General features: G+C 38.6%; 3 non-coding genes across 3 annotated transcripts; all 3 read right to left on the reverse strand.

The window, feature by feature from the left end:
• Positions 1-1,327: 1,327 nt before the first annotated feature.
• LOC143733829 (5S ribosomal RNA) lies at positions 1,328-1,446 on the reverse strand. Its single transcript, XR_013201744.1, has one exon. It is a non-coding gene; the product is annotated as a 5S ribosomal RNA (ribosomal RNA).
• A 170-nt stretch (positions 1,447-1,616) lies between these two features.
• Positions 1,617-1,735, reverse strand: LOC143735007 (5S ribosomal RNA). Its single transcript, XR_013202880.1, has one exon. It is a non-coding gene; the product is annotated as a 5S ribosomal RNA (ribosomal RNA).
• Positions 1,736-9,323: 7,588 nt separating this feature from the next.
• LOC143734792 (5S ribosomal RNA) lies at positions 9,324-9,442 on the reverse strand. Its single transcript, XR_013202684.1, has one exon. It is a non-coding gene; the product is annotated as a 5S ribosomal RNA (ribosomal RNA).
• Positions 9,443-12,065: the final 2,623 nt, after the last annotated feature.

A 12,065-nucleotide genomic window follows, 5' to 3' on the forward strand; every position in this document is an offset into this window, starting at 1 on the left:
CATTGTCTATCGTTAGTCCACTCCGTTCCGTTATGCCCTCAACATCCGCGCTTACAATCTCCTCTCTTGGCGTTCCTTCCATGCCCTCGTGTTGCTTCTCTTCTCTGTCTGCCTCATGCATCTGCCCGCTCATCAGTTCTTCCTCCTGTTGTTGGTCTCCGTCGTCGCACTCACACCTGCTCAACACAAGCTTGCAGCCTAGGCACCTCTCCGCTTTGCAGTCCCTCGCGAAGTGGCCCTTTTCCTCGCATTTAAAGCATTTGAATTCCGGACAGTCCTTCATCATATGTTCAGTGCTCATACACAACCTGCAGGTTCTCATCTGCTGGCTATGTATCACTCTGAAATACTGAGGACCCTCTTCCGTTTCCACTTTCATGCTGTAGGGCAAAGAATGCACTTCTTTCGGGAAGCGTACTCTCATGTACCTGGTTCCATCCTCTATGCTGGTGCCTGTGTACAATCTTCTTTTAATCTGTGAAATGGGAGTTACCCCCCATCCTTCCAGCTTTTGCAGGATTACGTCATCCTCCAGATAAGCAGGCAGATGCATGAAAGAGACAACCAAGTCCTTATTATTCAATTTTTTAATTTCACACATCTTTCCTTTTATTATCAGTCCATCATCCAGCTTCTCAATATCTTCCTCTTTCTCAAATGTAATTTCATATTCCTTCATCATTTTTGGTCTTATCGCTAGTATATTCGTCACATCCACCTTCTCCGTCAATGCTTTTATAATATCCTCCGCCTTCCCGTCCTGTACCTCCATCAAATCAATCACAATCGTTGCGTCCTTCGTGTAGTTTCTTCTGTTTCTCTTTTCAGGGTAATCCTTTTCTCGTTGTCCTTTGTCCAGTCCATTTTCCTTTCTCCGACGTGTTTCTCGTGCCAAGTCCTTATCCATAGCCGTTTGTCCGTCCATTTCTCCAAAAGAAAAAAAAAACTCAATCCCTCCCAATCAGCTAAGCTGTTGGGAGGACAAATACAAAAACTAATACGAAAAACTTAAACAAAAAAAAATAACAAAAAAACACTGATTCTGACAAAAACAAACGAAAAAACACAGAAACACGTTTGGTGAGCCTTCCTCACCCACTACTGCCACACTACTTCCTGGTTGCTCTAGGGCGCCCTCAAGGTGGTATGGCCGTAAGCGAAAACTGCTGCCAAAATTGGGCTATTTGAAAGGTTAGACCATTAATGAAGAAAACTAAGAAGAACTTTTGAAAAAACTCAAACTCTTTCATGCTCTCTGAAGAATCTCAGAGACTTTAAAAGGCTTTCTGAAGAAGCTCAGGGACTCTTTTTTTGTTTAAATCAAAAAAGCTTACAGCACCTGGTATTCCCAGGCGGTCTCCCATCCAAGTACTAACCAGGCCCGACCCTGCTTAGCTTCCGAGATCAGACGAGATCGGGCGCGACCAAGGTGGTATGGCCGTAAGCGAAAACTGCTGCCAAAATTGGGCTATTTAAAAGGTTAGACCATTAATGAAGAAAACTAAGAAGAACTTTTGAAAAAACTCAAACTCTTTCATGCTCTCTGAAGAATCTCAGAGACTTTAAAAGGCTTTCTGAAGAAGCTTAGGGACTCTTTTTTTTTTTTTAATCAAAAAAGCTTACAGCACCTGGTATTCCCAGGCGGTCTCCCATCCAAGTACTAACCAGGCCCGACCCTGCTTAGCTTCCGAGATCAGACGAGATCGGGCGTGACCAAGGTGGTATGGCCGTAAGCGAAAACTGCTGCCAAAATTCGGCTATTTAAAAGGTTAGACCATTAATGAAGAAAACTAAGAAGAACTTTTGAAAAAACTCAAACTCTTTCATGCTCTCTGAAGAATCTCAGAGACTTTTAAAGGCTTTCTGAAGAAGCTCAGGGACTCTTTTTTTTTTTTTTTTTTTGTCAAAAAAGCTTACAGCACCTGGTATTCCCAGGCGGTCTCCCATCCAAGTACTAACCAGGCCCGACCCTGCTTAGCTTCCGAGATCAGGCGAGATCGGGCGTGACCTTTTTTTTTTTTAATCTTTTTTTTTTTCCTTACAATTCACATATTTCTCAATTACATTATTTCATCAGATTTATATACACACATCTCATTTCTTTTATATATCCCATGAACAAAAAAAATGGAAAGGAAAAAATAAAAATTCACACTATTATGTTGCTATGTACACAGTTTGCAACAACAAATCTCAACCAAATACTTTTCATTTTTACCAGTTGAAACATATGTCTTCCCCTGGCTCTTGATATATTAGCTTGCTTGTATTTACAAAAAACTCTTTCACCTCTTTCTCACCATATTTACAAATCAACTCAACATCTCTTTTTGTTATTGATTTAAATAAATCTTTAATTTTAACCTTCCTCCCATCAAAATGTGCGTAGTTTCTTCTCAGAACTACTGCCAGTCTGGCATGACTTAAAACAAAATTGATTAGGCAATTGTCCATTTTCTTTTTCTCTAAGATCCCAAACAAAAACATTTTATCCCATTCCTCTTCTGATTCGACTTCCACACCCCAGTTTTCTAATAACAATTTTCTCAGATAGTCAAAAAAATCAACCAACGCCTCACATCTCAAAAAATAATGTAAAAAACTCTCATGGCCATTATTACACACGTCACACATCACATTTACCTCATTGTTAATTTTATTTAACACCACATTTGTGTAGATTCTGTTATGTCTTATCAAAAAATCATTATTTTCACACTTTATACTGTTATATTTTACATTTAGATTCGACCATATTTTTTCCACTTCCAAATTATCAAATATCCCCATTTCCACACTTTCTCTGCTGTTGGCTCTTTTCTGACATCAGCAATTAGCCTCCTATATACATTTTTAACACTCAAGGTTTTGATTTGATATTTCTTTTCATCATCATCTACAGGTCCTTCTCAAAAAATTAGCATATTGTGATAAAGTTCATTATTTTCCATAATGTAATGATAAAAATTAAACTTTCATATATTTAAGATTCATTGCACACCAACTGAAATATTTCAGGTCTTTTATTGTTTTAATACTGATGATTTTGGCATACAGCTCATGAAAACCCAAAATTCCTGTCTCAAAAAATTAGCATATCATGAAAAGGGTCTCTAAACAAGCTATTAACCTAATCATCTGAATCAACTAATTAACTCTAAACACCTACAAAAGATTCTTGAGGCTTTTAAAAACTCCCAGCCTGTTTCATTACTCAAAACCGCAATCATGGGTAAGACTGCCGACCTGACTGCTGTCCAGAAGGCCATCATTGACACCCTCAAGCAAGAGGGTAAGACAGAAAGAAATTTCTGAACAAATAGGCTGTTCCCAGAGTGCTGTATCAAGGCACCTCAGTGGGAAGTCTGTGGGAAGGAAAAAGTGTGGCAAAAAACGCTGCACAACGAGAAGAGGTGACCGGACCCTGAGGAAGATTGTGGAGAAGGACCGATTCTAGACCTTGGAGGACCTGCGGAAGCAATGGACTGAGTCTGGAGTAGAAACATCCAGAGCCACCGTGCAAAGGCGTGTGCAGGAAATGGGCTACAGGTGGCGCATTCCCCAGGTCAAGCCACTTTTGAACCAGAAACAGCGGCAGAAGCGCCTGACCTGGGCTACAGAGAAGCAGCACTGGACTGTTGCTCAGTTTTGCATGTCATTCGGAAATCAAGGTGCCAGAGTCTGGAGGAAGACTGGGGAGAAGGAAATGCCAAAATGCCTGAAGTCCAGTGCCAAGTACCCACAGTCAGTGATGGTCTGGGGTGCCATGTCAGCTGCTGGTGTTGGTCCACTGTGTTTTATCAAGGGCAGGGTCAATGCAGCTAGCTATCAGGAGATTTTGGAGCACTTCATGCTTCCATCTGCTGAAAAGCTTTATGGAGATGAAGATTTCATTTTTCAGCACGACCTGCCACCTGCTCACAGTGCCAAAACCACTGGTAAATGGTTTACTGACCATGGTATTACTGTGCTCAATTGGCCTGCCAACTCTCCTGACCTGAACCCAATAGAGAATCTGTGGGATAATGTGATGAGAAAGTTGAGAGACGCAAGACCCAACACTCTGGATGAGCTTAAGGCCGCTATCGAAGCATCCTGGGCCTCCATAACACCTCAGCAGTGCCACAGGCTGATTGCCTCCATGCCACGCCACATTGAAGCAGTCATTTCTGCAAAAGGATTCCCGACCAAGTATTGACTATTGAGTGCATAACTGAACATAATTATTTGAAGGTTGACTTTTTTTTTTTGTATTAAAAACACTTCTTTTATTGGTCGGATGAAATATGCTAATTTTTTGAGACAAGAATTTTGGGTTTTCATGAGCTGTATGCCAAAATCATCAGTATTAAAACAATAAAAGACCTGAAATATTTCAGTTGGTGTGCAATGAATCTAAAATATATGAAAGTTTAATTTTTATCATTACATTATGGAAAATAATGAACTTTATCACAATATGCTAATTTTTTGAGAAGGACCTGTATATACATCTCTGGCATACATTGTTCTCTTTTGGATATACATTCATTTTCAATCATATTTGTCCATTGTGTGGGTATACTTGATTTAATCTTTTCATATATTTTGTTCACTTTCTCTCTGTTCTCCATTCCTTCCAAATCACACACAGAGTCATAAATGCAGTTGCTTCTGAGGAATCCTGGAATGACTTCATATATAATGTCTTTTACCTGTTTTATGCCTCCTTCTATAAATCTAGGTTCATATAACGTTTTATTTTTATGTTTAAACTTTTCATTTAGAAACAGGGGTAGATTTTTAATCATATGTTTATCTTCACACTCATACTCTATCTTAGGTAGAAACTGCCTCCATGCCTCTAATACCTCCCTATATATTTCTGGTATTCCTCCTGTCATAGATTGCTTAAAGCCCATGTACCAACCATTTTCTCCTATTCCTCCTACATCATCAATATATTTTCTTAAGAATTCCTTCCACCCGTAATCTCATCTACCTGTCATATATTTTATCACCGTTTTTATTCTGATTGCATTTCTTTTTATTTCTAGGTCCATCAAGTTTAATCCTCCTTCCCATCTCTTTCCCACCAATGTTTTCTGTGCTATTTTCACCCCTTTTCCCTCCCATATAAAATCACACACAATTTTATTCAACTCATTCATCACCCACCCTGGCATTTCAATTACACTCATTACATATACACATACTGATAACAACAGATCATTTACTACAATTACTTTCCCATTTAATTTTAATTTCCTCCCTTTCCATGCTGCGCATACTGTTCTTATTTTGTTAATCACCCCGGTCCAAGTTACATCTCTTGCCTCTTTGCTTTCTACCCCTAAATATACTCCCAATACTTTCATATATTTTTCCTCTACTTTTACCCCTACCTCTACTCTCCCAACCTCTCCTATGTACATTAACTCTGATTTCTCCCTATTTATTTTTGCCCCTGATGCCTTCCCATACTTCTCTACTATCTCTAGAACTCTTTTTAAACTATTTCCTTCCCTCACTGTGATTGTGGTGTCATCCGCATATTGATTTATAATACATTTTCCTCCATACGGCAAATCAATCCCAACTATCCTTTCATCTCTCTTAATTAATGTGGCTAGAGGCTCTACTGAGATGGCATACAGTAATGCAGACAGGGGACATCCCTGTCTCACGGACCTCCCCACCTCAAACTTATCTGTTAACACTCCATTTATCTTTACACAGCTCTTTGCCCTCTCATATAGTTTCCTCACCCATCCCACCATTTTTACCCCAAATCCAAACTTTTCTAATACTCTGAATAGGTATTCATGTTCTACCCTATCAAATGCTCTGTTCCAATCTATCCCTATTACTATTCCTCCTTTCCTATCTCGTTTCAAATACTCTATCACATCTCTTACTGTCGCTATCGTGTCCGCTATATCCCTGCCTGGTATGCTATAACTCTGTGTTGGTTGCACTATATCTCCAATCACTCTTTTCACTCTGTTAGCCAAAACCTTAGTTAATATCTTGTAGTCAACATTTAGCAAACTGATTGGTCTGTAATTCCCTATATCTAACATATTCCCTTTCTTATAAACTAAGGCTACCACTCCCTCTACCATCCTATTTTGCACTATCCCTGTTCTTTCTATCCCTCTGAATACTTCTACTAATATTGGTGCTACCTCTTCCTTATATACTTTATACCACTCTATACCTATCCCATCACTTCCCGGACTTTTTCCGCTCCTTAACCCCCCTATTGCCTCTAACACTTCTGCCTCTTCTATTCCCCTATCACACCAGTCTCCATCTTCCTTACTTAGAACATTCTCTACGCTCTCTAGCACGTCATCTACACTTTTCTCATCTACTCCACCTCTTTTATATAACTCTTCATAAAATCCCTGCACTCTCTCCAAAATCTCTACATAATCTTTTGTTGCCTTACCCTCTTTTGTATTTATTTCGTTAATGTATGTTTTACTTTGTCTCCTTTTCTCAAGACCCAAAAAATACCCTGTACATTTTTCACCTTCTAATGCATATTTTGCTTTGCTCCTTAAAATCGCTCCTCTACATTTCTCTCTCTCATATTTCTCTAGTGCTGTTTTAATCTCTATATATTTTTCCATACTATATCCTTCTTCATCTTCTGCTTTATCTAACTCTTCTCTTAATTTTTCTTTCAACACCCTTTCTTCCTTTATCTTTTTCCTCCTTCTTTTCATGCTATATTTTATGCTTATTGATTTGATTTGGTCCTTAATTAGCTCCCATCTCTCTCCTATTCTATCATCTGCTTCGCCATTCCTTTTATACTCATCTATCTTCTCGTTTTCCCTATTTAATAAATCCTTCATTTGCATTTCATATTCTCCCTCCTCTATATATCCCGCATTCAATATCCACATCCCTCCTCCTACCTCCTCATTCCCTATCTTGATTTTGAACCTGACACCATCGTGATCACTTAAACTATTTTCTTGATGCCTTATCCCGTCTATATACCTAATTATTTCTTCCTTTGCTAACACTAAATCTTTCAATATCCCTTCCCTTAACTGTTTCCTAGTGAATTCTCTTTTTTCTGGATTTTCATATCTCCACACATCTATTAATCCCTTGTCCCTTATTACCTCCATCAACATTCCCCTCGACTTCTCCCATCTAAATTTTACTCCCTTACCAACATCTAATCTACTGCATTTTATATTGAAGTCTCCCACTATAATACATTTTCCAACAACTAACCCTTTTAACTCTTCTATAGTTTCCCTCCTGTCTAATTCTATATTTGGAACATATATATTTATTAATCTAAAGTCTATATCTCTATACCTAAATTCGACAATCAAAATCCTTCCCCTCTTATCTTTGTATACTTCTTTTATATTTTCTAGCCTATCCTTTTTAATTAATATTGCCACACCTCTTGCATTCCTAGCTCCGTTATTGTAATATATGTCCCCCCTCCACTCTTCTCTCATCTCCCTTACCTTATCCTCTTCCCAATTTGTTTCTTGTATACAAATAATATCGCTCCTAAATGTAAATAGTAATTCTTTCATCTTCATTTTATCTCTTAACCCGTTTACATTTATTGATGTTACAGTGACCATGAGAGCAAACCAGAAAACATATATAATGAGATAAAACATTTAAACAAATATCACATACCCGATCGTGGTTCTTTTGTCTGTTCAGTCTGTTCTCCATCCGTCTCAGACTTTCTCTTTGCACTCAGTCTTTTGATCTTTGCTTTCAGTCCTTCTTTTTCTTCATCTCTCTTTTTTCCGGCCTTACTTTCTCTGAATTGTGGTACTGTCCCTTTCTTTTCCTCTTCTTCGCTTCTTTCCCCTTCAATGTTTTTTCTTTTCCTCTCTTCCACCTCCTCCTCCTCCTCCTCGCCTTCGCTCTCTCCCGATTGTTCCATCCCTTCCTCTCGATCATCCTCTTCACTGGAACTTCCAGCTCTATCTCGCCATTCCATTTCGTTTCTTTCTTCACATCCCACAGCTCCGTCCGTCCCTTGCATTTCCACATCATCAGTTGTCTTCTTACCTTGTTCCTCTGTCAGAATATTGTTTCTTCTTTCACTTTCTTCTTGTCCATCCATCCGCTCTCTCTCTATTCTCATCTGTTCTTCACAATCTCTGGCATAGTGTCCACTCTTGCCACATTTAAAGCACTTAAATTCAGGGCACTCTCTGAATATGTGCCCTGGCTTGATACAAAGTCTGCAAACGCGCACTTCCCTATCATGAATGACTCGAAAATATTCTGTGCCCCTCAGAGTCTCAAATTTTGTAGAGTATGGAAGCGAACATACCTGCTCTGTAAAGCGAACTTTTAGGAACCTTGTTCCATCCACAGTATCCGTTCGAGGCCATACCCGACGTTTAATTGATGAAATTGGTTTTACTCCCCACTCTTCCAGTTTGGAGAGTATCTTCTCATCCTCCAAATACACCGGCCAGTTGATGAAGGAAACCACCATATCATTATTGATGATATCCCTGGCATGCACCATTACTCCTTGTATCCTCACTCCATCCATTAGTTTCTCTTTCGCTTCATTGTTCTTCATTGTGAATTCATAGATCTTTTCACCTCTCACTCTGCAACCGATCACCTCTCCACACTCCTTCTTTACTCCCTTCAATAGATCCATCATAGAGATTTTCTCCGTTCCTTCAACCTCCACCTCCACAGTTAGCTCCTTGCTGTATTTCTCTCTCAAATCCCTGTGCATTTCTCTGTTGTTTTCTTCTCTTTCTTTCCGCGCTTCTGTTGTAGCTTTACTTGCCTCTTGCTGTTTTTGGATCTCTTTGTCTTCTCCTTTCATTTTCTCTCTCTCTTCTATCTTCCTGCTGGTACTTTTACTCATCATTGTTTGCTCTTTTTCTTTGTTTGCAGCCATAAGGTTCTTCTCCAGCATGGGACAATCAAAACCAAAAGGTCCCCCAAACAGCTTAAGCTGTTGGGGGCAGTTATCAGGATTAAACCTGACTTTCCAAAACAATTTTTAAACTACAAAACTAAAAATCAAATAAATAAAATAACCAGAAAATAATAATTTTTAAACAAACACTGCTTAGCTTTTTCTTTGCCGCCTCACACTCTGGACTGTACCACTATGGGTGACCAAGGTGGTATGGCCGTAAGCGAAAACTGCTGCCAAAATTGGGCTATATAAAAGGTTAGACAATTAATGAAGAAAACTAAGAAGAACTTTTGAAAAAACTCAAACTCTTTCATGCTCTCTGAAGAATCTCAGAGACTTTTAAAGGCTTTCTGAAGAAGCTCAGGGCCTCTTTTTTTTTTTTTATTATCAAAAAAGCTTACAGCACCTGTTATTCCCAGGCTGTCTCCCATCCAAGTACTAACCAGGCCTGACCCTGCTTAGCTTCCGAGATCAGACGAGATCGGGCGTGACCAAGGTTGTATGGCCGTAAGCGAAAACTGCTGCCAAAATTGGGCTATATAAAAGGTTAGACCATTAATGAAGAAAACTAAGAAGAACTTTTGAAAAAACTCAAACTCTTTCATGCTCTCTGAAGAAACTCAGAGACTTTTAAAGGCTTTCTGAAGAAGCTCAGTGAGTCTTTTTTTTAAACTAAGAAGAACTTTTGAAAAAACTCAAACTCTTTCATGCTCTCTGAAGAATCTCAGAGACTTTTAAAGGCTTTCTGAAGAAGCTCAGGGACTCTTTTTTTTTTTAAATCAAAAAAGCTTACAGCACCTGGTATTCCCAGGCGGTCTCCCATCCAAGTACTAACCAGGCCCGACCCTGCTTAGCTTCCGAGATCAGACGAGATCGGGCGTGACCTTTTTTTTATTTATTTTTTTATTATCAAAAATATCAAAATAATTTTACATTTCACAATCAAAATACATTATTACAACAATTAGCACGTTACATTAAATACATTGGTAATTGCTCAGAAGTTGATATTAATTTTATTTCCATCATCCACATTTATGGTCACAATCCGTTAAAAAATATTCTTCAAAAACATCCTTCTCCAAATAATTCCACATGAGGTAAGCATTTTTCCTCAGCACCTGTTTGAACATTGTACATATTTCCACACTTTTCCCTTCATAAAAAGCTAAGTTCCTCCTTGCCCATACTGCGTATCTTGCATGACTCAATATATAGTTACAAAGATTCACTTTCTTATCTTTATTACCCACAGAATCCCCAAATAAAAACAGTGTTTTCCACTCATCTTGCCCAACATTTTTCCCCCAGTTCTCCTTTAATATTTCTTTTAACTTTCCATGGAAGTCCTCAAGTTCCCTGCACTCTAAAAAGATATGCATCAGTGTCTCTGAAGCAGATTTACACACATCACAATCCCTATTTATGTTCCTATTTATCTGGTGAAGTACCACTTTCGTGTAAATTCTGTTGTGTCTTAACTTAAAGTCCAAGTTTTCACACTCAAGTCCATTGTATTTCACACACAGATTTTTCCAAATTTCTTTGACATTTAAACCAGGGAACACTTTCTGCCTCACAATTTCTGATGCTGGTACTTTTATCTCCTTTTTCAACATGAACTTATACATCATATTAGTGGACACCCCTCCCAGTAATTTTTCCCCATCACCTCCTTCAAAATACAAAACTGGCAATCCCCACTCCCCAGGTTTAACAGTTTCGTTTTCAATTCTCTTTGTCCAGGCTCTGGGCAAGCTCATTTTGATGTTTTCACACATCGAGTCCACTTTTGACATTTCAATATCATCATTCCATCCCACAACACAATCATATATAGCTCTATTAGGTAAAAACCCTCTTATGTACTCGTATGCTAGATCTTTTACTTGTCTCACTCCTGCTTTTATATACAACTTGTCATAAAACATTTTCTCTTTCATTTTAATTCTTGGATTTAAAAAAATTGGCTGATTTAAAACTTGATTTATATTCTCACATTCAAATTTTATATTTCCCAAAACGTCTGCCCATGCACTAAGCACTTCCTGGTAAAACAGCGGCACTTTGTCATACATTGGCTTTTTTAGTTCCATAAAAAGCCCTTCTTCCCCACACCCACTACATTTGTCCAACACCTCCTTCATATAACCCTTCCATCCATACTCCTCTTTCCCACATAAATACTTTTTCACCACTTTCACCCTTATTGCCTTCTTTTTAACTTCTAAATCAATCAATTCTAATCCTCCTTCTTTTTTGCTCGCGATTAATGTTTTCCTTGCTATTTTCACTCCCTTCCCTCCCCACATAAAATTATTTGTTATTTCAGTCACCTCGTTCATTACCCATTTTGGCAAATCAACAGCACCTAAAATATAGTTACATTTGGAAAGCAACAAAGAGTTCACCAGCATGACTTTCCCTCTTAACATAACTTCCCTTAATTTCCAAAATTGGAGTACCTGTTTAATTTTATTTAAAACCCCTGTCCATGTGGCATCCCTTGCATTCTTAGCATTTTCTCCAATCTGCACACCTAAAATATTAACAAAACCCAATGTAGTTTTAAAAGGTATATCACACCCTCTCAAGTCTACCCCTCCTATGCTCATTATTTCAGACTTTTCTACATTTATTTTTGCTCCTGACGCTTTCCCATACATTTCTATGTGCCCCATTATCTTTTTTATACTCTCTACATCCCTAATCGTAAATGTCGTGTCATCCGCATACTGGTGTATCACACTCTCACAACTGTTTGGAATTTTAATGCCCCTTATCTTTTTATCAGCTCGTACCATTATCGCTAATGGTTCAACCGAGATTGAGTATAGCAATGCAGACATCGGACATCCTTGTCTCACTGATCTCTCGAGCGGAAAAGGGTCTGTTAAAACTCCATTTACTTTCACACAACTTTGCGCTTTACTGTATAACAGACTTATCCATCCCAGCATTTTATTCCCGAACCCAAATCTCCTCATTGTTTGTTCTAAAAAGTCGTGTTCCACTCTATCGAATGCCTTGTTTAGATCTACACATAAAATTATTCCGCCTTCCCCATCCTCCCCCATCCTGCACACAACATCCCTTACTGTGCAAACTGTGTCGGTTATATCTCTCCCTGGGATGC

Source organism: Siphateles boraxobius, unplaced genomic scaffold (assembly GCF_051911475.1).
Source record: "Siphateles boraxobius isolate OS27281-9 unplaced genomic scaffold, OSU_SipBor_1 99, whole genome shotgun sequence".
Lineage (NCBI taxonomy): Eukaryota > Metazoa > Chordata > Actinopteri > Cypriniformes > Leuciscidae > Siphateles > Siphateles boraxobius.